The 19314-nt window shown below is 44.1% G+C and overlaps 1 protein-coding gene and 1 non-coding gene across 2 annotated transcripts in view; both read left to right on the plus strand.

Annotated features, from left to right (window-relative positions):
• Positions 1–269: 269 nt before the first annotated feature.
• Positions 270–19314, plus strand: part of LOC126457044 (uncharacterized) — a 282626-nt gene continuing 263581 nt past the window's right edge. The window contains exon 1 of the mRNA XM_050093031.1: positions 270–294. The gene's annotated coding sequence lies outside the window, so the exon portion shown is untranslated. The remainder of the gene's footprint in view (positions 295–19314) is intronic.
• On the plus strand, positions 9949–10055 carry LOC126458744 (U6 spliceosomal RNA). Its single transcript, XR_007585713.1, has one exon. It is a non-coding gene; the product is annotated as a U6 spliceosomal RNA (small nuclear RNA).

A 19314-nucleotide genomic window follows, 5' to 3' on the forward strand; every position in this document is an offset into this window, starting at 1 on the left:
GCCATATTGAGAACCTATGAAGAGGTGTGAAAAAAAACTTTTTGAGTTTCCCGTTCATCAAAAAACAAAATTCATTGTATATGTTTATTAGTTTCAGAAAGATGGAAGTACCAAATTGGATGATTCTTTTTGATACACTCTGTATATTGTAAACAGTAAAAGCCCTGTCATTCTCAGTTGGGGTACTCCCCAAACTAACATTATATTTGTTGATTTAGTTATGTTAAGAATGACATGTTGATTTCTTTCTGCTAGGAACTCCAGAATCCAGCCACACATCTGGTCCAGTACTTGGTAAGTTCTTATTTGTTACTAAAGAACAGTATGGAACTGTGTCCTTCCTGAAGTCAAGGAACACATTAACCTTGACGCCATTAACTACGGATGTCTCGTGGTCCAACAGAGTGAGCTGAGCTTTGCAAGATCTCTGTTTGCAGAATCCATATTGGTTTTTATAGATAAGATTAGCGTACTCTAAAAACTGCATGATGCATGACAACCAAACATGTTCCATAAGCCAACAACAAACTGATGTCAGTGGTATGAGTCTATAATTGTGTCTTCGTGTGATATTCCCGGCACTGTCATTTTGCGAGGTGTTTGTGGAAAAGAGTAATCTTCTTTGTATTTTCTCTGACTCCTCTATTAATCATATCTGTTCCGGATACGAATGCTTCGCGGGAAGAATGAAATGGAAATGAGCGTTTGGCGTCATTGGCCGAGAGGCCCCTAGCAGGGCAAATCCGGCCGCCTTGGTGCAGGTTTTATTACATTCGACGCCACCTTAGGCGACCTGCGTGCCGGATGCGGATGAAATGATGATGAAGACAACACAACACCCAGTCCCTGAGTGGAGAAAATCTCCGACCAAGCCGGGAATCGAAGCCGGTCCAGTAGGACGGCAATCCGTCACACTAACTACTCGGCTATCGGGGCGGACGCGGGAAGAACGATTGCTGTTAAGCCTCCGAGTGAACTCAAATCTCTCTACTTCTACACTCCTGGAAATGGAAAAAAGAACACATTGACACCGGTGTGTCAGACCCACCATACTTGCTCCGGACACTGCGAGAGGGCTGTACAAGCAATGATCACACGCACGGCACAGCGGACACACCAGGAACCGCGGTGTTGGCCGTCGAATGGCGCTAGCTGCGCAGCATTTGTGCACCGCCGTCGACAGTGTTAGCCAGTTTGCCGTGGCATACGGAGCTCCATCGCAGTCTTTAACACTGGTAGCATGCCGCGACAGCGTGGACGTGAACCGTATGTGCAGTTGACGGACTTTGAGCGAGGGCGTATAGTGGGCATGCGGGAGGCCGGGTGGACGTACCGCCGAATTGCTCAACACGTGGGGCGTGAGGTCTCCACAGTACATCGATGTTGTCGCCAGTGGTCGGCGGAAGGTGCACGTGCCCGTCGACCTGGGACCGGACCGCAGCGACGCACGGATGCACGCCAAGACCGTAGGATCCTACGCAGTGCCGTAGGGGACCGCACCGCCACTTCCCAGCAAATTAGGGACACTGTTGCCTCTTGGGGTATCGGCGAGGACCATTCACAACCGGCTCCATGAAGCTGGGCTACGGTTCCGCACACCGTTAGGCCGTCTTCCGCTCACGCCCCAACATCGTGCAGCCCGCCTCCAGTGGTGTCGCGACAGGCGTGAATGGAGGGACGAATGGAGACATGTCGTCTTCAGCGATGAGAGTCGCTTCTGCCTTGGTGCCAATGATGGTCGTATGCGTGTTTGGCGCCGTGCAGGTGAGCGCCACAATCAGGACTGCATACGACCGAGGCACACAGGGCCAACACCCGGCATCATGGTGTGGGGAGCGATCTCCTACACCGGCCGTACACCACTGGTGATCGTCGAGGGGACAATGAATAGTACGGTACATCCAAACCGTCATCGAACCCATCGTTCTACCATTCCTAGACCGGCAAGGGAACTTGCTGTTCCAACAGGACAATGCACGTCCGCATGTATCCCGTGCCACCCAACGTGCTCTAGAAGGTGTACGTCAACTACCCTGGCCAGCAAGATCTCCGGATCTGTCCCCCATTGAGCATGTTTGGGACTGGATGAAGCGTCGTCTCACGCGGTCTGCACGTCCAGCACGAACGCTGGTCCAACTGAGGCGCCAGGTGGAAATGGCATGGCAAGCCGTTCCACAGGACTACATCCAGCATCTCTACGATCGTCTCCATGGGAGAATAGCAGCCTGCATTGCTGCGAAAGGTGGATATACACTGTACTAGTGCCGACATTGTGCATGCTCTGTTGCCTGTGTCTATGTGCCTGTGGTTCTGTCAGTGTGATCATGTGATGTATCTGACCCCAGGAATGTGTCAATAAAGTTTCCCTTTCCTGGGACAATGAATTCACGGTGTTCTTATTTCAATTTCCAGGAGTGTAGTTTCATGGTCCTTTCGCAAGATATGCGTAGGAGGAAGCAGTATATTGATTGACTCTTTTAGGTACGTACACTCACGGAACTGTAACCGCACACCAAACCATGATGCAGAATCCCTCTCTAGGAGCGTTTTCCACTAGAGCTGGCTGAGCATCTCCACGACATTACAAATATGACCCGTTTAAAACGATGTGTTGCGTACTATACGCGTGGAAATAACGAATTCAGTCAAAAAGTTCCAATGTTTTGTAAGCTCATATTTTTTCCACAAAGTGGAACTGAATCGAATGCGTTCCAGAAGTGAAGGAAGACGGCATCTGTCTTTGTGCCACTGTGTACTGCCAACTGAGTCTCACAGACGAAGACAGAAAGCGGAGTTCAGTGGGGGGATGTCTTAGGGTGTTAATAGAATTATATATGTTACTTGCCTGGACCGTGACGTTACGCATGGTTAAACAGCTATTTATAAATAGATGTTAATGCCGAAACTCACTATTGACGCATATGCACTATCAGAAAAGCCATCCCTTGTTATATCTTTAAAAGTACATTATAGGTAAAGCTTATTTACAAAATCATCTACATACGGATACAGATATACGAGGGGAATTCAAAAAGTAGAGGCACATTTGTGGAAAGTTGTGCTTATTCTGATGATAGAAAACTGAAACATATTAATAGTATTAATAGTAAGACTTATTAAAAACTTTGAGTGTTCGGCTCCACAAATTTAAATTATATGTAAAGTTTTACTCCAGTGCGTGGGAAATAAACATCCCAGGTTGGGATGCATAAACTAAAACCAGAGGAGGGGATGGTCTGATGCAGAGGGGGGAAAATCCCCCCCCCCATGCATATTACACTGGTAATATGCACTCCTTCGCTATTAGTTTTGAGACGAAGAACTCGTCGAACCATGTTCGGAGCGTATTTTCATCAGAAAAGGAAGTACCTTGGAAAATGAGGACGCAAGATTAAGTGAATAAGGTGGTAGCGGAATGACTTCCCACCCAAACTCTTGAATAATATTTGTTGCCAGTCTAGCAGAACCTAGGCGCGCGTTATTGTGGAGTAGCATCACTTCCCACAGTCTTTCTGGTCGTTGTTCTTGGACTGCGACCGCAAGACGTCTCAGTTGTTAACAATAAATGTCAGCTGTGATTGTTACATCTCGGAGGAAGCCATTTGAAATGCACCACACCGTCACTGTTCCACCAGATCCATGGCATTACCTTTTTTGGATACACGCAGGTCTTTGGAAGGGGAGTTTCTGCTTTGTTTGGACTCAAAAATTCCTTCTTTTCCTTACGTTAGCAAAAATACACCATTTCTCGTCAGCGGATGCGGGATAGGAACGATCGGTGTTATTCATGAATCGGTTGATGACAAACAGGGTGAGATGCGAGTCGCTAATGTAAATACGATCCTCCTTGAAACGAGGGAACCATTTTCTTGCCGTGCTCTGTCCAGTGGCATTTACCCCCATACACGGCGCAAATGTTTCTGACTGCCTCCGCTGCTGTCTCTATTGAAAACAAGCAGAAGAATACGTCGGAAATGTTCTGATTTCTCTACTCCATTTTCTAGCGTCCGCAGCTGCACTCACTATCTCCAAATGATGAAATGACAATACATAAACTCAAAGGCAACAGTGAACTACAAATAAAAAATGACAATCGATAAATAAACCCTTAGCAATCGGAACACCAACATGCAAAATAAAAACGCTTCGAACTTACGCACCAACCTAATATTTTTGGATTAATAAATGAACAGGCAACGTTAACATAAGAATACCTCTGAAGGAGACTCCATCCTAAATGTCTCCCAAAAAAGACTGTCCTAAGTGTGCCTAAAAACTTGCGCTCTCCGCTTCTGCTGTCGAGATGCCGCCACAACTGCTGGTAGATTTGCCAATAGGAAATCTTACTTCAAAGATGATGCACTCACTATCCAACATAGTCTGATCATTTTCAGGAAGTTGCAAGTTCGGGTGGATGGTAAGCCACAGTTCTCATATTTTGGGAATAATGTCCAATCGTAGCTTAGCCTCGCTTTCCCGTCTATATCGCACCTGGACAGTATTTTTAATAGCGGCGCCAGCGAGGAGTCGGCAATGTACAAAGCTGGTCCTAACGGTGGAGTTTTGCTCTTCCATTGTTATAAAGCGCTCTTATTGTGCCAAGTGCCCGGAGTTACAAGCTTTTACAGCATGACGCCTGGACGCCCCGCCCACAATGCGAGTGGTCAGTGGCAGTTTGGAGACGCTCTACAAAGTACAACGCTACCTCGCGGAAGAGCAGGTGGCGACTGGAGGACCACGCCAACCCAGGCGCCGCCAGTTGAAAAAAAAGTTAATCCCCTTAAATAGAGAAATTGCCAGCCCTCCTGAAGGACCATGGTGAAACGGCCCTCTTCTATACAAAGGCCTGGGGGTGATCAGTACCCCGGACACTGATCTCGCCTCCCTTGCTCCCTGTCCTAATGGCATCCCTTGACTGTCGCTCTGCACTTCTGCATTCTAACTACACAGAGATTCAGTACAGCAAGATATATTAAAATTATTAATGCGTAATCGTAGAAATCGTCACGCATGCCCCTTGAGACCAACACCAACAACAGTAGTTCAAGTATACATGCCGGCAACCGCAAGCAGAATATGAAGAGATAGAGACAGTATATGAGGATACTGAACGGGTAAATCGGTACGTAAAGGGAAATGAAAACCTAATAGTCATGGCAGATTGGAATGCGGTTGTAGCGAAAGGAGTAGAAGAAAGGGTTATGGGAGAATATGGGCTTGGTAGTAGGAATGGGAGAGTAGAAAGTCTAATTGAGTTTGGCAATAAATTTCGGCTAATAACAGCGAATAGTCTGTTTAAGAATCGCAAGAGGAGAAAGTATACTTGGAAGAGGCCGGGAGATACCATAAGACTTCAGTTAGATTACATCATGGTCGGGCAGAGATTTCGAAATCAGATATTGGGTTGTAAGGCTTATACAGGAGCAGATATAGACTTAGATCACAATTTAGTAGTGCTGAGGAGTTGGCTGAAGTTTAAGAGACTAATCGGGAAGTATCAGTGGGCAAAGAAAATGGGATATGGAAGTACTAGAGAATGAAGAGATACTATTGAAGTTACCTGAGGCTATAGATACTGCTATAATGAATAGCTCAGTAGCCAGTGCAGTTGAGCAGAAATGAACATCTCTAAAAAAAGGCACTCACAGAAGTTGGAAAGAAAACATGGATAACAGAAGAAATGCTTCAGCTAATCGACGAAAGAAGGAAGTTCAAAAGAGGCCATCACATAAGTTGGAAAGAAAAACACAGAACAGCGAGGAAAACATGGGTAACAGAAGAAATGCTTCAGCTGATCGACGAAAGAAGGAAGTTCAATAATGTTCAGAGAAATTCAGGAATACAGAGATACAAGTCAGTTAGGAAGGAAGTAAATGGGAAGTGTAGGGAAGCTAAGGTGAACTAACTGAATGAAAAATGCGAAAAAATCGAAAAAGAAATCACTGTCGGGAAGACTGACTCAGCATATAAGATAGCCAAAACAATCTTCGGTAAAATTAAAAGCAAGGGTGGTAACATTAAGAGTGCAATGGGAATTCCACTGTTAAATGTAGAGGAGAAGCCGGATAGGTGGAAAGAGGACATTGAATGCCTCTATGAGGGGGCGGGCTTGTCTGATGGCCTGATAGAAGAAGAAACAGCAATCGATATGGAAGGGATAAGGGTCCAGTATTATAATCAGAATTTTAAACAGCTTTGGAGGAATTAAGTTAAATAAGCAGTAGGGTTAGATAAGAATCCATCGAAATTTTTAAAATCATTGAGGGGAGTGGCAACAAAACGACTATTCACGTTGATGTGTAGAATGTATGACTGGTGATACACCATCAAACATCCGGAAAACATTATTCGCACACTTCCGAAGATTGCAAGAGCCGATAAGTGCTAGAATTATCGCACAATCAGCTTAACAGTTGATGCATCCAAGTTTCTGACAAGAATGACATACAGAAGAATGGAAAAAATCGAGGATTTGTTAGAAGACGATCAGTTTGGCTTTAGGAAAGGCAAAGGCGCCAGAGAGTCGGTTTTGACGTTGCTGTTGATAATGGAAGCGTGACTGAAAAAAAAAAGAATCAAGACACGTTCAAAGGATATATCGCCCTGGAAAAAGTGTTCGGCAATGTAAAATGGTACAAGATGTTAGAAATTCTGAGAAAAATAGGGGTAAGCTATAGGGAGAGACGTGTAATATATAATATGTACAAGAACCAAGAGGGGACAATAAGGGTGGAAGACCAAGTACGAAATGCTCGGATTGAAAAGGATGTAAGACAGAAATGTAGTCTCGCTTCAACCGGTCAAACTATACATCGAAGAAGCAATGACGGAAACGAAAGAAAGGTTCAAGTGCGGTATTAAAAAAATTCGGCGTGAAATGATATCAATGACAAGATTCGCTGATGACATTGCCATACTCAGTGAAAGTGAAGAAGAATTATAGGATCTGCTGGATGTAATGAAGAGTTTAATGGATACAGAATTTGAACTGAGGGTAAACTGAAGAAAGACGAATGTAATAAGAAGTAGCAGAAATGAGAACAGCGAGAAAATTAACATTAGATTTGGAGGTCTCCAAGTAGACGAAGTCAAGGAATTCTGCTATCTAGGCATTAAAATAATCCATGACGGACGGAGCATGGAGAACATAACAAGCAGACGAGCACTGTCAAAGAGGGCATTCCTGGCCAAGAGAAGTCTACTAGTATTAACCGTAGGCCTTAATTTGAGGAAGAAATTTCGGGGAATGTACGTTAGGAGCACAGTATTGTATGGTAGCGAAACACGGACCGTGGGAAAACCGGAACAGCAGTTGGAAGTATTTCAGATGTGGTGCCACAGAAGCATGTTGAAAATTGGGTGGACCGATAAGGTATGGATTAAGGAGGTTCTCCGCAGAGTTGACAAGGAAAGGAATCAGAAGACCGGTCACTCAAAAGGCAAAGATCCCGTAGGCTCAGTTGTAGTTCATTTAGTCCATTGGTAGGATACTGGGAAAATTCAATCAGTTTTCAAAGGGAATTGCTTACATATCACTCGTGCAACCCGTACTAGATTGTTGCTCAAGTGTGTGGGAACCATACGAAATCGGAATAACGGGATATCTGAGTGTAAATAAGGAAGGGCAGCATGAACGGTCTCAGGTTTGTTTGCCCTACGTAAGAGCATTACTGAGATGGTGCAAAATTAGAACTGGCAGACGCTTAAAGATAAGTTGCCAATTATCCCGAGAAAGCCTACTTATACAATTTCAAAGAAAGCTGTTAACCCAATCGCATCAAATGACGAGCTGAAGTCGCATAAAGTTGCTATGACATTTAAATGACGAGTTCAATTTCCAAATGCGCGCATCGCTATATGAATGCACGGAGTTCAATTTCTAGCTAATAGACGCTTCTCAAATGTATTCTAAAACGTAGGACAGATCATGTGTATCAAATGGTAACAGATCTTATTGAACAACCAACATGACGAAGAGTATTTTAGTCGCAATGATGCGGAGGATTTACAGAATCGTATTGATAGGGTTTTCAACAGTGATAATGAAGTAAGTGATTTGTCTTTCAGTTATTTAGATTCTGAAGAACGACAAGCTGTAGTTGAACATGAACCTGTTTCTGAAAGCAGTTATGAATGTGACGGCAATGCAGAGTGTGCACTGGCCCGTTCAAAACGGTTTTATATTACGACGCTACAAAGAAAAGTGAAGGAGACGAACAAAATTGATGATAAACCCCAATATTTTGCCCTTCAGCGTTTACTGTGGGGGTTGTGAAGATTTGTTGAATAAATATAAAGCACAACTAGCATCTGAACTACATAGATTTTTAGAATAATGGAATGTAACCGAGTATTCTGTTCGTGGGCGACCTTCAGCGAGTACCCCCCCCCCCCTCCTCTCCCCCCCCCCCCACCCCCCAGATGAGACTTTAGACAAAAACACGGACACCTTTTCTAGTGCAAATACCCCAAACTGAGAGGACAAAAAGTCACAAAAGTATGTTGTGTGCTACTCAAGACGAAAAAGAAATGAATGTGCATGACTGTGTAAAAAGTGTGGTATTACTCTCCATGTAGAAGACTTTCTTGACATCTAACAACCCAACAATCATACGAGTTAATGTGTAAGAGAATCATGCTAGCTGATACGTATTAAATCTGATTTCTCAGCAACCAGAAGCGGTATTTAAATACGATTTCATTGGTTAAGAGAGGAATCAAGGACTACAGTAATAACGCCCAAGGTAGCGCTCCCGCAGAGACGACAAAGACAGATTAGATTGATTTCAGCGCACACAAAGGGCTTTCAGCAATCATTCTTCCCGTGATCCGTACGTGAATTTAGGAAAAAAAGCCTTAGTACATGGAACAGTGGGGATCGCCATGTACCATTGCCGGCCGGGGTGGCCGAGCGGTTCTAGGCGCTACAGTCTGGAACCGAGCGACCGCTACGGTCGCAGGTTCGAATCTTGCCTCGGGCATGGATGTGTGTGATGTCCTTAGGTTAGTTAGGTTTAAGAAGTTCTAAGTTCTAGGGGACTGATGACCTTAGAAGTTAAGTCCCATAGTGCTCAGAGCCATTTGAACCATGTACCATTCACTTTGTAGTACTTTGCAGAGTATGGATATAGATTTAGATGTAGATGTTTTCCATGGATTCCACTCCGTCTGGTCGTTTGCCTTACGGGCGTGCACAGGTGAATCAACAATATCGCTCGATTTTCTAGGGTACCGCCACGTTGTCGATTTTAGACCACAAATGATATAGACTGCGCATTATGTCACTATAGTAAAATAAAAATCTCGACTGGTGGCAGCACCCATTTGCAAGAAACTTCTGGAACACTGTTCAATTTGTCTTTGTTTTAACTGTAACATTTTCAGTAAATGTGCCTTTGTTTCAATGGTGAAATCTTTTGCTGCGGTTGGTTGCACCGAAAGATACGTGAAAGGAAGTAATATTTCTTCCAGTGCTAAAGTTAAAAGTTTTTAAATAATGTGAGAAACTTTTTTGGGATTAAGTTGGTGAATTTACAGACTGAAGCTAAGACCGAGATGGTCACCGAACAGATACAAATGACCGTCTATTTGAGAGTATTTATTTGTGTTGAAATATTATGAACTGAATGGCAGGAGTCATTATATATGTAACTTCCTGGCGGATTAAAACTGTGTCCCGAGTTCGAGTCTCGGTCCAGCACACAGTTTTAATCTGCCAGGAAGTTTCATATCAGCGCACACTCCGCTGTAGAGTAAAAATTTCATTCTAGAAACATCCCCCAGGCTGTGGCTAAGCCATGTCTCCGCAATATCCTTTCTTTCAGGAGTGCTAGTACTGCAACGTTCGCAGGAGAGCTTCTGGAAAGTTTGGAAGGTAGGAGACGAGGTACTGGCAGAAGTAAAGCTGTGAGGACGGGGCGTGAGTCGTGCTTGGATAGCTCAGTTGGCGTACTCGCTTCGGCGGTGCATATACTAAAATTGGAACGATACAGAGAAGATTAGCATGGCCTCTGCGCAAGGATGACACGCAAAATCGTGAAGCGTCCACATTTTTCGCCGGCACGGTAGCTCAGCGTGTTCGGTGAGAGGGTTAGTTGCCCTCTGTAATAAAAAACTGAGTTAATCGGTCAATAACGAACTTAAACGGATGTCTTACGACGTCCGCCCCGAGCAGATGCAACGAACGAAAGCGAACAAAATGAGATTAAAAAAAAAAAAGTTGGTAGAGCACTTGCCCGCGAAAGGCAAAGGTCCCGAGTTCAAGTCTCGGTCCGACACACAGTTTTAATCTGCCAGGAAGTTTCATATCAGCGCACACTCCGCTGTAGAGTGAAAATTTCACTCTAGATTATATATGTACATCGTAAAAATATGTGCGGAGGTTTATGAAATGTTAATTTCAAGGTCTTTCCTTTCTTCTGTTTAGCTTCGTAACTTGTTTTTATTTTATCTCAAAACTGATTATAGGTCCCTCACTGATGAAGTAAGAAGAAAAGGTTGCATCCTTACTTTGAACAAGGAGAATTTTTAGCCAAACGGCTAAGCAGCAAAGATATTTCAGAATCCTTGTAGAACTATTTTCGTGAGTTGAAAGACTGTATGTTTGTCGTCATCTGTAAAACTCTATGAATGACGAAGAGTTTGAGAAGGCAGAATGCTAATATTCAACTTACTAAAGATTTTTCTCTACGATCATTGTTTTCTAATATATTATGCTTCTTACAGGTATGTCTACATCTACATACATACTCCGCAATCCACCATACGGTGCGTGGCGGAGGGTACCTCGTACCACAACTAGTATCTTCTCTCCCTGTTCCACTCCCAAACAGAACGAGGGAAAAATGACTGCCTATATGCCTCTTATCTTATCTTTGTGGTCTTTCCGCGAAATATAAGTTGGCGGCAGTAAAACTGTACTGCAGTCAGCCTCAAATGCTGGTTCTCTAAATTTCCTCAGTAGCAGTTCACGAAAAGAACGCCTCCTTTCCTCCAGAGACTCCCACCCGAATTCCTGAAGCATTTCCGTCACACTCGCGTGATGATCAAACCTACCAGTAACAAATCTAGCAGCCCGCCTCTGATTTGCTTCTATGTCCTCCCTCAATCCGACCTGATAGGGATCCCAAACGCTCGAGCAGTACTCAAGAATAGGTCGTATTAGTGTTTTATAAGCGGTCTCCTTTACAGATGAACCACATCTTCCCAAAATTCTACCAATGAACCGAAGACGACTATCCGCCTTCCCCACAACTGCCATTACATGCTTGTCCCACTTCATATCGCTCTGCAATGTTACGCCCAAATATTTAATCGATGTGACTGTGCCAAGCGCTATACTATTAACGGAGTATTCAAACATTACGGGATTCTTTTTCCTATTCATCTGCATTAATTTACATTTATCTATATTTAGAGTTAGCTGCCATTCTTTACACCAATCACAAATCCTGTCCAAGTCATCTTGTATCCTCCTACAGTCACTCAACGACGACACCTTCCCGTACACCACAGTATCATCAGCAAACAGCCGCACATTGCTATCCACCCTATCCAAAAGATCATTTATGTAGATAGAAAACAACAGCGGACCTACCTACCACACTTCCCTGGGGCACTCCAGACGACACCCTCACCTCCGATGAACACTCACCATCGAGGACAACGTACTGGGTTCTATTACTTAAGAAGTCTTCGAGCCACTCACATATTTGGCAACCAATCCCATATGCTCGTACCTTAGTATGTCGATATAATTTCAATATCTGTACTGCATTAAACAAAAGTCATACAACAAAGAAGGTTATTTTATATTGTTGTTGTGATCTTCAGTCCAGAGACTGGTTTGATGCAGCTCCCCATGCTACTCTATCCTGTGAAAGCTTCTTCATCTCCCAGTACCTACTGTAATCTACATCCTTCTGAATCCGCTTACTGTATTCATCTCTTGGCCTCCCTCTACGATTTTTACCCTCCACACTGCCCTCCAGTACTAAATTGGTGATCCCCTGATGCCTCAGAACTTGTCCCACCAACCGATCCCTTCTTCTAGTCAAGTTGTGCCACAAATTTCTCTTCTCCTCATTTCTATTCAATACCTCCTCGTTAGTTATTTGGTCTACCCATCAGCATTTTTCTGTAGCACCACATTTCGAAAACTCTTCTTGTTTAAACTATTTTATGTAAAAACCGGAATCATGTAGAGAAATTAATGTCAGTTCCTATAAAATCTTAATAAAACGTCTCACTCTTACACTGATAGGCCAAAACTTATGACCACTGCTCGTCGCGACGCTGGATGCCATCTGGTGACGTTGCAGGCACATGACGCGGTAACAAAAGTATGTAATCGGAACAGATACGGACGGGGGATCACCATAACGAAGACACGGGCAGCAAATGGGAAAATCCATTGAGATAAGCGACTCTGGCAAAGGGCAGGTTATTATTACGCAGAGCCTTTGAACGAGTATCTCGAAAATGGCGAAGCTGGTCGAATCTTCACGTGCTGCTGTCGTGAGCGTCTATGGGAAGAGGCAGGAGGAGCGTGAAACAAACACTAGGCGCTAAATGGTTTGACGTCTACGACTCTTCACAGGACGTGGGCTTCGGAGGCTTGTCTGCTCTGTAAAGTAGACACAATGCTGGTGCACGGACAAGTGTTTCGGAGCACGCCGTTCATCGTACGTTGTTGAACATGGAGCTCCGCAGCAGACAACCCCTGTTAACCAACGACGACGTCAGTTACGATTGCAGTGGGTATGGGACCATCGGGATTCGACCGTCGATCAATGGAAACGTGTTTACTCTTGGGGTGGACCTCGTTTTGGCTGTACTAGGTCGATGGTCGTCTCCACAAAAGCATCGAAGTGAACGGCGACTCGAAACGTGCAACGCGCCACGGACGCAGCCTGGTGGACGCTATATTGTGCTATGGGAGACGTTCTCCTGCGCTTGCATGGGACCTGTGGTAGTAATCGAAGATACTGCGAACCACCTGCATCCCTTTACGCTTGATGTCTTCCCGACAGAAATGTCATTTTTTAGAATTATAACTGGGGAGCATTGTAGTGAACTCACGTTGATATCTCAGCGACCAAATTGGTCTGATGGGTTCCAACCAATTTGGGTGACTATCGGGCACCATCACCGCGGACGCAAATCGCCCGTTATTTACTCGAGTTGCATGACGTGTGCGTAGATATCTAATGCCACATATCTCCACAAACCTACGATCACACTGTCGGATCCCTGATAGCCAGAATCAGTGATTTATTTCGTTCCAAAGATAGACAAACGAGCTATTAATCAGGTGATAATAATGTTTTGGCTCACCAGTGCATTGTTGAGGAATCGTGATAAAGCTAAATGCTTCCTTACGTAAATTGAAAGAGGAGGAGGGGAGAAAGGAAAGGAAAGGAAAGGGATTATTGATATCAGATGCATCAGGACGTTGTTCAACATCAGCGGCGACGAGTGAAAATGTGTGCTGGACCGGGATTCGAATCCAGGATCTCCTGCTTACTAAGCGGTTGCATTAACCACTGCGCCATCCGGACGCAGTGCTCATCGCGCATGCGCGGACTATCTCACGATACGTCTCGGCGGACCGATAATCCCACCGAGCGCCACTTGTCTGCAGTCCCTACCCATGTCCTTCATGTCCGCAACTCGTGATCTAGTGGCTGGCGTTGCTGTCTCTGGATCACGGGATCCCGGATCCGATTCCCAGCCGGGTTGGGGTTTTCTCTGCCCGGGAACTGGGTGTTTGTGTTATCATTATCATCATTCTTGACAGTGGCTAAATTTGACTGAGTAAAGAAATTGGACTGCATGAAAGATTGGAACTTCTTATGGGCGCTGATGACCGCGCAGTTGAGCGCCCAACAAAACAAAACATCATCATCATCATGTATTCCATGCTCGCTACTAAGTGACTCCCACAGGGGGCCGGACGTAATTATGCAACCGCACTGAATGTAGTGTGCATGCATTGCCCATCGAGGTGCATCAGTTATATGAATGCTTCCTGCAAAACTGGTATTTCGTCTTCTGCTCCTGTGGGTGCGATGCACCAAATGACTCACAAGCCAACAAAAACAGCAATTTACTGAAGAACTGTAACTCTAACGTTTAGAAAAAGAACGAGTAATCAGTATAACGTTTCAAACTGTTTATCACTTTTTCATATGACAACATGTAAAAACGGTAAGCATAAGATTAATACTGGAAATATCGTTGGTCTAGTGGCTAGCTTTGCTGTCTCTGGATCACGGACCCGGGTTCGATTCCCAGCCAGGTTGGGGAGTTTCTCAGTCTGGGGACTGGGTGTTCGTGTTATCATCATCATCATTCTTGACAGTGGCTAAATGTGACTGAGTGAAGAAATTGGACTGTGTGACAAATTGGGACTTTATATGGGCGCTGATGACCCCGCAGTCGAAAGCCCAACAAAACCAAACATCATCATCATGTCCTCCATGCTCACTACTAAGAGATTCCCACGGGAGGTCGGACGTAATTATGCAACCGCACTGTATGTGGTGGATCCATTGCTCATCGAGATGAATAAGTTATATGAATGCTTCCTGCAAAACTAGTATTTCGTCTTCTACTCCTGTGGGAGCGATGCACTAAATGATTCACAAGCCAACAAAAACAGCAATTTACAGAAGAACTGTAACATTTGTAAAAAGAACGAGTAATCGGTATAATGTTTCAAACTGTTTATCACTTTTTCATATGATCACTTGTAATAACGGTAAGCATCAGATTAACACTGGAAATATGGGAGAAATTAGGTTAACTGTATTGCTACACGCAAGTCGTTTAGTTGTTAAAATAAATGCTTTAGTTCAGCTATGAAGGAGAAAAATTCTAAGTGTGAGCTAGACTTCGGATAGTCATATGAATTATACGTTGGTTTCAACGTTTAACACGGTACAGGCAGCGGTGCGCGCGGTCTGTGTGTGTCAGAGATCAGAAATGAGCTCCGCATACTCGCTTCAAACTCGCCAGTGAGTCCTGTGACGACGTCCCTAAACTCGCCGTCTCCGTCTGCCCGTAAACTCTTGAGTCACCGCCGCAGCCAACTCGTCGCCTGCATATGTTGTGGACTCAGCCCGCGAAGGAAGGCGAGTGAGTACACAGGTTCCCAAGTACAACGGCGGACTGGCGGTATTCCCGCTACACACGCAACCGTTTTGAAAGAAATTTCCGCCATTAAACTGTAAATTGCTATTTACTTATTTCACAGAATCGTGATTTCCGCTTTACAGACATTCTCAAGTGCAAGCTGAAATGTCACAAAATGTTCGACGTGCTTCAATGACAGAAGCGAGTTATACAGGGTGTTACAAAATGGTACGGCCAAACTTTCAGGAAACATTCCTCACACACAAAGAAAGAAAATATGTTATGTGGACATGTGTCCGGAAACGCTTACTTTCCATGTTAGAGCTCATTTTATTACTTCTCTTCAAAAGACATTAATCATGGAATGGAAACACACAGCAACAGAACGTACCAGCGTGACTTCAAACTTTGTTACAGGAAATGTTCAAAATGTCCTCCGTTAGCGAGGATACATGCATCCACCCTCCGTCGCATGGAATCCCTGATGCGCTGATGCAGCCCTGAAGAATGGCGTATTGTATCACAGCCGTACACAATACGAGCACGAAGAGTCTCTACATTTGGTACCGGGGTTGCGTAGACAAGAGCTTTCAAATGTCCCCATAAATGAAAGTCAAGAGGATTGAGGTCAGGAGAGCGTGGAGGCCATGGAACTGGTCCACCTCTACCAATCCATCGGTCACCGAATCTGTTGAGAAGTGTACGAACACTTCGACTGAAATGTGCAGGAGCTCCATCGTGCACGAACCACACGTTTTGTCGTACTTGTAAAGGTACATGCTCTAGCAGCACAGGTAGAGTATCCCGTATGAAATGATGATAACGTGCTCCATTGAGCGTAGGTGGAAGAACATACTGACGAAACTAAAATGAGCTCTAACATGGAAATTAAGCGTTTCCGGACACATGTCCACATAACATCTTTTCTTTATTTGTGTGTGAGGAATGTTTCCTGAAAGTTTGGCCGTACCTTTTTGTAACACTCTGTATACCAATGTAACGACTGATCGGTTAGCGGTTGATATTGTTCGGTTTATGTACACATTTGTATGGATAAAACTTTTTAAATTTATTTTAATATTTAATATCTATTCATACAATGTCTAACAGTTACGCTGACATATACAAACTTCCGAGGCGTTACCGAGTCAGTAACGATAGTATCAGCAAACATGAAATGAGGATGAAGTGCAATCTCTAAATGGTGATTAATTATTAAAATAAATTACAGAAATGACGAATAAGCTACACAACTCGCTATTAGCTTATAAACACAAGTTGCAATAACCAGATCAATCCAAAAATAGCGCACTTTTTTGTCCCGGAGATATAACAGTGTCTTTGCTCTATGCTCCGTTTTCGTCAGACGTAGCACGTATGTTTTCTCACGGTGGAGGTGGAATAAACAAGAATACAACCGTTTTGTATGTTTTTCGTCTGAACGGCGGACTATAGCTTGAAACTTATTCCTGATATCACTCATCCTATTATGGAACACATTTGCAGTTGTGTACATTGCATCAATTAATATTTTTGGAAGTTTGTCGTAAGGTCTTATGGGACCAAACTGCAGAGGTCATCAGTCCCTAAGCTTACACACTACTTAAACTAACTTACGCCCAGGACAACACACACACATGCCCGAGGGAGGACTCGAACCTCCGACGGGGGGAGCCGCGCGGACCGTGACAAGGCGCCTCAGAATGCTCGGCTACCCCGCGCGGCCAGTTAATATTCGTCTCATAAAACACAGCTTTGTTAAAGACCATATGATCCCGACTATCGGTCATTTCGCCTTAGGCTGCAGTCACAGTGGCTCCGATGTCGGTGGATTCCACCGACGACCGACAACGGCCGGACACGGCCGAACTTTTCAAATAGGTACGTGACTACGTGCGTGGTCACACTACAGCCGATATCTCGCGAACGTACAGATTTCGGACGATAATCGATGAAATTCAGATCGGTTTGTTTTCTTCGGTCAAACTGACCGACGTTCTCGCACACGAAGTATGGACCGTGGGAAACTGATAAGTTTAGTCCCAGAAAGAGAGCGTTTGTGGCATCCTGGGGATGAAAATATCACAATCAGGATATAGTTTGGAGTCTATGGACTGAAATCGCAAGTTTATTCAAAACCTCAAATAGGCAAAATCTTTATTGGAAACTAGCCATAGGTAATAATCTCAAAAAGGAATTTGTTCAAGTGAAAAGGGTGTCGTATCTTACATGCTTTTTTGTAATAGGTTGTCATTAGTTGTCTATAAATTATTATTACTGCTTACGGGCGTTTTTGTACCGGTAGGGTAGTGATTCTGTTAATATGATGTGGTTTCTAAATGTGGTGTACTTTTAAGTGCTTTAAGTTTTCAGAGTATCTTATAGCTGCACTTTGTGATTTCTTGCACTCGTGTGCTAAATGACAGTCATTGAAGGTTAATTGACATACGTCTGCACAACTTTAAATAAAATAGCGAAACGTAGTGTTTGTAATTTACTTTTCAGGGTTACCACGAATTATCTCGAGTATGTAACAAAACGTTTCTCCCGTCTCATAAGTTATTAAAACTTCTCTGGTTATTCCGATAACTGAGGACAGGGCGTGTAGTACTCGCCACGTTCATTCCGAGATAGGAAAGATCATCCACATGCATTCGGCATCTCTTTAGTAGCAGAAGCTGCTATAGAGCACTCGTATCGAAGCACAGAGGCGTCGTGGTATCAGCCCCACCCTAAGAGGTTAAAATTTAGCCTAGATCATACATAGTATAGATTCTAACCTAACGTTACCTCCTTGAACCTGCCAGAAACTGACGAAGGAGATCGGAAGCACTATGATCATGCTGTCGGCCGATGTTATAGGGCGACCTCTGGCGACGGTGTCTGACGACCGTTGTCGGTGCCACTGTAAATGCATCCTTTTCAGTGCTACTTTACAGCAGCAAGATCGTGTTCTCATCTTCCTTACCGACAGTAAGTCGCGAGTAGCCTTACATTGCTGCATGCTTCAGTGAGACTGCGAGTCGACGAACAGGAAGGGACCACAGCACCACAATTATCGGACTCGTCATGGTCCCAGAACAACAGCGGGAGCAAAGGAAGCCCGTTAACAGTGATTCAACAGCGGCGCCTTGATTCGTTAAGTATACAACCCGCAACATTTGACTAGTACCAGCCCCGTTTCTGATCTCTAATACTACGGTCGGTATTACATTATCAATTTTTTTTTGTCCAATATCTTTGTCAAATATCTTTGACAAAGAAATTTGATGGTGTAATAGGGAACTTTGTCAATTGTCGTCAAATATTTGATCAAATCTAGGACCTCGCTGTGGATTTGATCAAAGAAGTTGCTTGTCTTCTGTTCACTGCAATGTGACATGTTACCACGTGGAGCGCTAGCATCGCTGATTCGTTGCAGCGTCTGTCATCGGTAGTGTTTTCATATACACTGCCGGTAAATACAATTGGTGTGTGACGACAACTACAAAATTAATAGGGATGTATAAAGCTGATGAGGCGCTTTACAACATGAGGCATCCTGAATACAAAAATAGATTAAGAAGATTGGAGACCTGACCTAACCTAACCATCTCCTGTAGCAAGGAATCGAAGTGTTACAGTGAGCCTGTCTTCTGCAGATATAGCAGTTCTTAAGTGAGTATTGTGCTTTGTGATATGAGGATAAACTTCACTGAGCACATACAGAAATGTATGCTCATCCATTCATAAGTAATTGATGTACTACTTGACGTCCTCCACTATAAGCTCACGTAACAAGTTTTGCTGAATGCTTTTATTGTGTCGACGTAAAACCCACGGCTTCACCCAGGTACGTTTCTTTTTTTTCCCCGCATCTCTTCCGCAGGTGCATACTATGCAATTGTGGTACATGCAACTGCTGCGCTTAATAACAAGTTGTTGTTGTCTGCCATCTTGAACTTTGACGAAAAATATGACGACAGTGTAATACCCCTTTTTAGCGCCACGTCAAAGATCTTTGTCAAATATATTTGATCACGTCTTTGATCAAATCTTTTACAAAGAAATTTGATAATATAATACCGGCCTAATAAGTATCTTTGGTCTGAGCTAAGCCGTTAACCGACTTCGGAGGTGCCGTGGTCGACGTGCCGTTGAGTTACTGCGGAGGCGACCTTCCGGGTAGCGGACGTACTG

This window comes from Schistocerca serialis, chromosome 2 (genome assembly GCF_023864345.2).
Source record: "Schistocerca serialis cubense isolate TAMUIC-IGC-003099 chromosome 2, iqSchSeri2.2, whole genome shotgun sequence".
Classification (NCBI taxonomy): Eukaryota; Metazoa; Arthropoda; class Insecta; order Orthoptera; family Acrididae; genus Schistocerca; species Schistocerca serialis.